The sequence below is a fragment of the Penaeus chinensis genome, chromosome 32, assembly GCF_019202785.1.
Source record: "Penaeus chinensis breed Huanghai No. 1 chromosome 32, ASM1920278v2, whole genome shotgun sequence".
Taxonomy (NCBI): domain Eukaryota; kingdom Metazoa; phylum Arthropoda; class Malacostraca; order Decapoda; family Penaeidae; genus Penaeus; species Penaeus chinensis.
Genome location: NC_061850.1, coordinates 16,561,391 through 16,568,890, shown reverse-complemented (window position 1 = coordinate 16,568,890; position 7,500 = coordinate 16,561,391). Strand labels below are relative to the sequence as shown.

Below are 7,500 nucleotides of genomic sequence, written 5' to 3'. Positions count from 1 at the left end.
TGTCAGTGTTCCAGTGATGGCAAAAGTGTTTCAGCTGAAGGCCAGAGCGACCAGAAGGAATCAGGACAAGTGCACAAACCTCTTGGGAAAGTGAGAGAAAGCGATTTGTATTATTCCAATCAATAAATGAGTGTGGAATGCAATGACTGTGAGCCATGACTGGAAGAGCATTGGCTCCATGGAGGACATCATTTCTATGCTCAGAATCATATTCCTGGTGCTATGACTAGTGGTGCAGGTTGTATTACAGAAAACTGAATATTATAAAAACAACAACAACAGAATATTTAATATTTTAGTTTTTCTTGTACTGAGTTATAGAATACGTGGAAAGATATTGGAAAATCGCAAAAAGCTAAAAATACTTATGCATTAAAAGAGAAAACAACATAGCAAATAAAAAGGATAGAGTCGTCACCACACACGAGTGTTCAGATATGCATGGCCTACAAGCCACACACCCAACATAGCAGCTGCTAACATCCGCCTAATGCCCGGATTTGGTTAATTTTCCAAAAATGACAATCGGGTCTTTCCTGACAATATTTATATCATCAGATTTGTTTTCTTGTGATGAGAACGAATCTGATGATTATCTCCGTTGCATTCTCCAGCCAACAATCTTGATGTGATTTGATAAGTCCCGATGGCAGGGGAGGGCATGAAGTAGATCAGGGAAATTACGGGGTAAAACAAGCTGAAATAGGAAAAATAGAGAACAAAAATGTGTAAAACAAGCACAAAAAACACTTAAAATCGGATAGTGAAACTCTATGGACATCCCCGCCATCTTTTAAAGTCTACGGACCGTCCCGCCAACTTACAAAAAACTTTACGGGAACCAAACCCATCGTTCGGCAAAAATCTACAGGATTTCACATAATCCAGATCCCCTGTGGTAATCGTACAATGCGTCCTAACCAATAAACCAACCTAACCTAACCCTGTGGGATTTATACACTATGATCTATATATTCCCTAGCCAGCTCTGCACCCTGGACCCCTGTGGTATTAAATGTGCCTAGCAAGGGGGCTATGCTCCCTGGACCCTGTGGTAATATATATGCCAATAAACCAACCTAACCTAACCCTGTGGGATTTATACACTATGATCTATATATTCCCTAGCCTGGGGGCTCTGCACCCTGGACCCCCTTAATAGCATATACGCCTAGCCCCCAGGTTTAAACCACATTCTTTTATACACGAAAGACAGAACTTTTCTGCCAGGTTTAAACCACATTCTTTTATACACGAAAGACAGAACTTTTCTGCGCTTCTGTCTATGGTCAGAATTGCTTGGTTTCTAATAACTTTCTTTTGCATTTGGGCTTAAATATCACGCTTTGATTGAGAATAATGTCTATTTGGCCAATATATCCACAATATGACTTTGAAAATGACCTGGAGTCGATGCAGCACTTAAAACGAAACATTTCTCACCAGTGCGCACGGCCTGTCAAATCTTCCAGTGAAAATGTGAATGTGCACAAGATTATTGAACAGAATAGCATAAATAATTACCAAAAGACGTAAAAGAAGTATAATAAAACTAGAAGAATGCATTACATACATGAATTAGGAAAAACAGACGATAGTAATGACAAAATAAGCCTTCTCACAAGCGTGTAGCAATACATGGACTACTTGATGGATCGCAGTATTGAGTTTTGGTTTTTGCAAGGTAAACATGGAAGGGGACTTAGAAAATGAAGGGTCGATCTTCTGTCTTCTCTGTCCTGTGTCTCCCTTATTTTAGATATGTGCACCTTTTGCCATAGATGAAAAGTGTCTTAGTTTTGGTTAAAGTATACAAAAGGACCGCACTGACTAGGAAAAAATTTAAGATTATAGCGTTGTAGGCAATGAAAAACTACATTGACTGATATCAAAATTAATATGCAGAAGCCCAACGATTCCAGTTAAACGACAAAAATGTATCGCGGTGACCTAATGTTTATTAAGATCTCGGCGGAGCCCCCGATAGGGAAATACGGCGATCGGTTGGGTTGGGTTGGGTTGGGTTGGGTTGGGTTGGGTTGGGTTGGGTTGGGTTGGGTTGGGTTAGGGCGATCGGAAGGGGATCCCGGGTTAGTTAGGGAAACACGGCGATCAGGAGGGGGGAGGGGGTTGTCTTGTAAATCGTGCGTTTATAATATGCTTGTTTGTTCGTTCGAGCCTGTAACGCCAATTCGAATCTACTGCTTTCTCTATCATTTAAATTACGATTCTTGGCTCGGGTTTTTAATTTTTCTACTTTCTTTATCATTTAAATTACAATTCTTGGCTCGGATTGTTGGCTGGAGTTTGGGACTTTGTCTCTGACGGGTGTGGTCCTTTTATAAACATTTACCTTAGTTTTCGTCAAGGTATCCAGTCCATACACTTATTTCATTGTACTCTTAGTTGACATATAAGGAGAGTTTTCCTATTTTACTGTACTCTTGGTTGACATATACGGAGAGTTTTCCCCGGATTTTTGGTCATGTGACTGCTGTGATGCAACCATGTCTAAAAGGTTAATCAGGTGCCTTAACCCCAAACTAAACAATAGTTGCTTTTTCTTTTCAAACTGTAACAATCTAGCAAGGTGAAAGCAACTATTTCTCAAAGATAACCTCAAAAATAATCTGCAGGGCACTAGTAAATGCATAACACATATATGTTTGTGTTGTTCAGTTAGCTTGCTTTGTTAAGTCCCGATAGTAGGGGAGGTCATGAAGTATATCAGGGAAATTATGGGGTAAAACAGGCTTAAATACAATAAACATAATGCACTAATGCATGAAACAGCAAAAGAAAATTGTTAAAATCAGCTCAAGAAGCTCTACGGAAACACCCACCAACATAGAAAGTCTACGGCCCGACACGCCACGTTAAAAAAAAAAAACTATGGCTCACAATGCCACCGTTCAAAAAAAATGTTGTAACCAAGCAACCTTACCTAACCCCAAATAATTACCAAAAGACGTAAAAGTATAATATACTAGAAGAATGCATTACATACATGAATTCGAAAAAACAGATGCTAGTAATGACAAAATAGGCCTTCTCACAAGCACGTAGCAATACATGGACTACTTGATGGATTGCAATAATATGTTACGCGTCACATTTGTTTTGATCCTCGAAGGTAAACATGGAAGGGGACTTATAAAATGTAGGGTCGATCCTCTGTCTTCTCTGTCCTGTATCTCTCCATAGAGGAAAAGTGTCTTAGTTTTTGTCAAAGTATCCACTCCACACACTTATTTTACTGTACTCTTGGTTGGCATATATGGAAAGTTTTCCTATTTTACTGTACTCTTGGTTGACATATATGGAGAGTTTTCCCCGGATTTTTGGTCATGTGACTGCTGTGATGCAACCATGTCTAAAAGGTTAATCAGGTGCCTTAACCCCAAACTAAACAATAGTTGCTTTTTCTTTTCAAACTGTAACAATCTAGCAAGGTGAAAGCAACTATTTCTCAAAGATAACCTCAAAAATAATCTGCAGGGCACTAGTAAATGCATAACACATATATGTTTGTGTTGTTCAGTTAGAAGGGAGGGAGAAATGAAAACCTGTGGACAAATAAAGTCCAAAATAACAATGAACTATCATTTCATTGCCTGTAGGTCTGCAAGTTTAACTCTCCAGTCTGACTTATAACAAAAGCTTCTGCAAGTGAAGATACAACTGAAAGTTTTTCTGATCCTGGCTAGAAATGACTAGTGTTGCACCGCCATAAATATAATTCTGAACATATATGACTGGCTAAGGAACATGCAGAAATTTTGTCACAAGTCCTTCCGTAACTGTTCTCACTCATGAAATGAATTGACATTAATCTATATTATTCGAAAGGTAATCTTTCATTATCTAGCTTTCGGAGTAGGCAGTACTGGTCATTCACAGTTTTGGAGGCTTGTTGGACAAATCTAGTGAATGTAAATAAGTAGCTATGTCTTTCTTAGAAATACAATAGCGTGAGAAGAACATATACTGTCAATCGTCAATAGTTCTATAATGGCGATTTATAACACAAAACTTAAATAAGAGACAGACAAGACAGCCTGAGGCAGCAGCTCACTCACCACATTTTGAAACTTACGAAACTACAGAGTTTCGTCAACATTGTCGCTCCTAATCTCGAGGAGACGTTATGTTCCCGTTTACAATTCTTAATTACTGAGAAATATATACCTATCTTGACAGAATAAAATAACCATAATATTCCTTACTTATTAAGGTCCTAGAATAGAAAATTAAATAATTTGTCCAACTGTATTATGGAATACCTCAGTACAGTGAACAAAAATTGTTTTTAATGAAATATACCTTTTCTCATTATCTTTGCTTCCTTCCATTTCTCTCTCTCTCTCTCTCTCTCTCTCTCTCTCTCTCACACACACACACACACACACACACACACACACACACACACACACACACACACACACATATATATATATATATATATATATATATATATATATATATATATATATATATATATATATATAATATACACACATATGTGTGTGTGTAGATATGTATATGTATATGTATATGCATATATGTAGGACGAGATACCTCCAAAACTTCTGTCAAAAACATACATACAAATCCATAATCCCGTAACACTGCCAACTGCTTACAAAAGGCCGACCAGCCGCTCATTTAACACCACCAGTGACTCATCAGTTGACACAACTCCACCACAGCCACCGCCACCACGATTGCCATATTGGCTCCGCTGGTCTTCTTACTTGTTTCTTTCCACTTCCCCACGAGAATATTCCTAGGCCGTAGTACTCCCACAGGCAGTCCGCGTTATCAATGTGTGGGCGTTCTGAGACCCACGAAGGATTATGTAGGTCACGTCAGTCCCTGGGAAGGACTTGTAAGGAGCTTCCCAGAGACCGGAATTTTAGTCCCTTGCTGAAAGGGTTGTGTAGCCGCTCCAACTCCTCGTCGAATGACCTTCCAAAGACAATGATGTCTAGGGAGACAAGAGCCGTCCTCCACTCCATCAACCGTTCTAAACAACTAGGGGCGTTGCACAGGCCAAAGGACACAATGGCGAAATGCCACAACCCCTGGCCGAAGGAACATGCTGAAATACCTTTAGCCTTCCTTGCTATCTCCACTTGGTGGTAACCAGACTTCAAGTCTAGTGTGGAGAACCAACGATCGCTGGCCGGTGCATCCAGAATGTTACCAACGTTAAACTTAACTTGTCGTGATCGCTCTGTCACCAGATCTACCGGAAGTCGCAGTCCCCTACCGAACATCAGCTTGGCAGGAGTGTGGGTGGTCGCCTTGTGCTGGGCTGAGTGATAGGCCATCAACAGTATGGGTAAACTGACGTCCCAGTTCTGCTGGTTACTGCTACAGTACTATATATACAGTATATGTTTTATATGTTTTGTTGCTCCATTTGAGGGGAAAAGGTGAATAAAATATGGAGCTTTGCTCTGCACAAGCATATTCTGGAGGAGTGTACGCATGCAATTTATATAAAGGGATATGTTACTAATATTACAATATAAAGTAGATAAAACACATGATTAAAAGTAAGATAATTATGGTTCATCATGTGACAGTATATATCTAGTACTGTTGAATCGCTCCACCAAACCATCAGACTGAAGCCTCAAGGCAGTGGTACAGGTCTTTTTGGTACCCAGCAATCGAAAACAGTCCTTGAACACCACCCACTCCAACTCTCGCCCTTGTTCTGAGTGTAGTTCCCAAGGCATCGTGAAGCATGTAATGGAGTTATTCACCAGTGCCTGTGCCATTGTTTCTGCCTCGTGATCAGGAAGCGCATATGCATATGCTAATTGGTCATCACGAAAACAAAAACGCTTCCTTGTGTGGTGATAGGGAGAGGCTCTACGATGTCCACAGCCAATCTGGTACAGCTCGGTTCTTACTTGCTGGCTCATTAGGGGCAAAACACACTTAACAAGTGCGACACCACTACAGTATATCTTGTCTCATTCCACCCAATAGAAGAGCTGCCTCAACCTGCTCAGAGTCCTTTTTATCCCAGGTGGCCGCTGGTGATCCCAACATGCAACTCATTTAACAGGTCTCGCTTCAGGGCATGCGGCACCAGCACCACCAAGTAACTCCAGCCCTCCAGCCGCAAGATGGCCCACTGCTGCTACAAGTGTTTGGTAACAGGGCTCTCTCCTGGTACCTGTGGCCAGCCAGGAGGCTCTGAGGATGCCTTCATCCACTCGATCACGGGAGTTAGATCCTCATCCTCCCTCTGTGTCCGACGCCATCTCTCTTCGATATCTACAGTCTCCCCAAACCTGCAGCCGCCGACAAGCTACCCACTCTTCCCTCCTCAAGCAGTGAGGACAATTTGGGTCAGGGCGGTGGCTAAGGCTGTCGGCGTTATCATAGACACGACAGGGCCGATGCTGGATCTCCTAATGGTACTGCTCAAAGTGACTCAACCACTGTCCCTGCTGCCCTTCAGGTACCTTGAAGGTCTTTATCAATTGCATGGCAACGTGGTCCATGCAAATGATGAACTTGGTGCCATACAGGTAAGGATGGAAATGCTCGATGCTTTTCAACATAGGCAACAGTTCCTTATGGATCACACAACAGTTCTTCAGGACCTGTGAACTTGGCCCTGTAATATGCCACCGCACATTCTTTTCTATTCTTCACCTGTGACAGGACAGCACAAGACCTTTGTCACTGGTGTTGGTAGGTAGGGACTGGGGTAAGGCAGTACTGGGGCCTCGACCAGGGCTTGTTTCAGGCTATCGAAAGCCAAACTGTTCCTCTTTTCTGGTGAGCTGGTGGAAAGGGGAGGTAATTTATGTGAACTGCTTGACGATACATCAGTTATAGGTGCAGAGACCCACAAAACTCTCCACATCTGCTACACAAGTAGGAACGGACCAGTCCAATGACCTTTTTGGGGGTGTCTTCACCTCGTATCTACCAACTATGTTCCCCAGGAACGCCACCTCGGACTAAAAGAACAAGCACTTCTTAAGGCTGAGCTTCAAGTTGGCAGTCTTCAGCCGACGAAGTACCTCCTCCAGCCGCTCCAACTCCTCGTAGAATGACAAGGGCCGTCGTCCACTGCAGACCCTCCAAAACCGTCTCCATCAGCTGTTCGAAGCAACTAGGGGCGTTGCACAGGCAAATGGGCATAATGGCGAAATGTCACAGCCCCAGGCCGAAGGTGCAGGCTGAAATAGCTTTAGCCTCCCTTGCCATTTCTCATTGGTGGTAGCCAGACTTCAAGTCTAGTGTAGAGAACTAACGGTCGCCGGCCAGTGCGTCCAACGTCATCCATGCGCGGTAAGGAATAGGAGTCTTTCCCTGTCACGTTATAAAGCGCTCTATAGTCCACACAGACCCACTTAGTTCAGTCTTTCTGTGTCACCAACACGTGTGCATACGACCATGGACTGTCAAATCATTCAACTATGCCTTGCACATCGAGGCGGATGATAGTCTTTTCGGTGTCCGTGTCCA

At 42.4% G+C, this 7,500-nt stretch overlaps 1 protein-coding gene across 3 annotated transcripts in view; it reads right to left on the bottom strand.

Moving 5' to 3' along the window:
- Positions 1 to 5,232, bottom strand: part of LOC125042575 (4-hydroxybenzoate polyprenyltransferase, mitochondrial-like) — a 44,963-nt gene extending 39,731 nt beyond the window's left edge. The window contains exon 1 of one of the 3 annotated variants that reach the window (XM_047638291.1): positions 5,111 to 5,232. The gene's annotated coding sequence lies outside the window, so the exon portion shown is untranslated. Of the gene's footprint in view, positions 1 to 4,079; positions 4,178 to 4,754; positions 4,779 to 5,110 lie in introns of those variants that run through there. The other 2 variants (XM_047638292.1, XM_047638290.1) reach the window with 2 other exon arrangements.
- Positions 5,233 to 7,500: the final 2,268 nt, after the last annotated feature.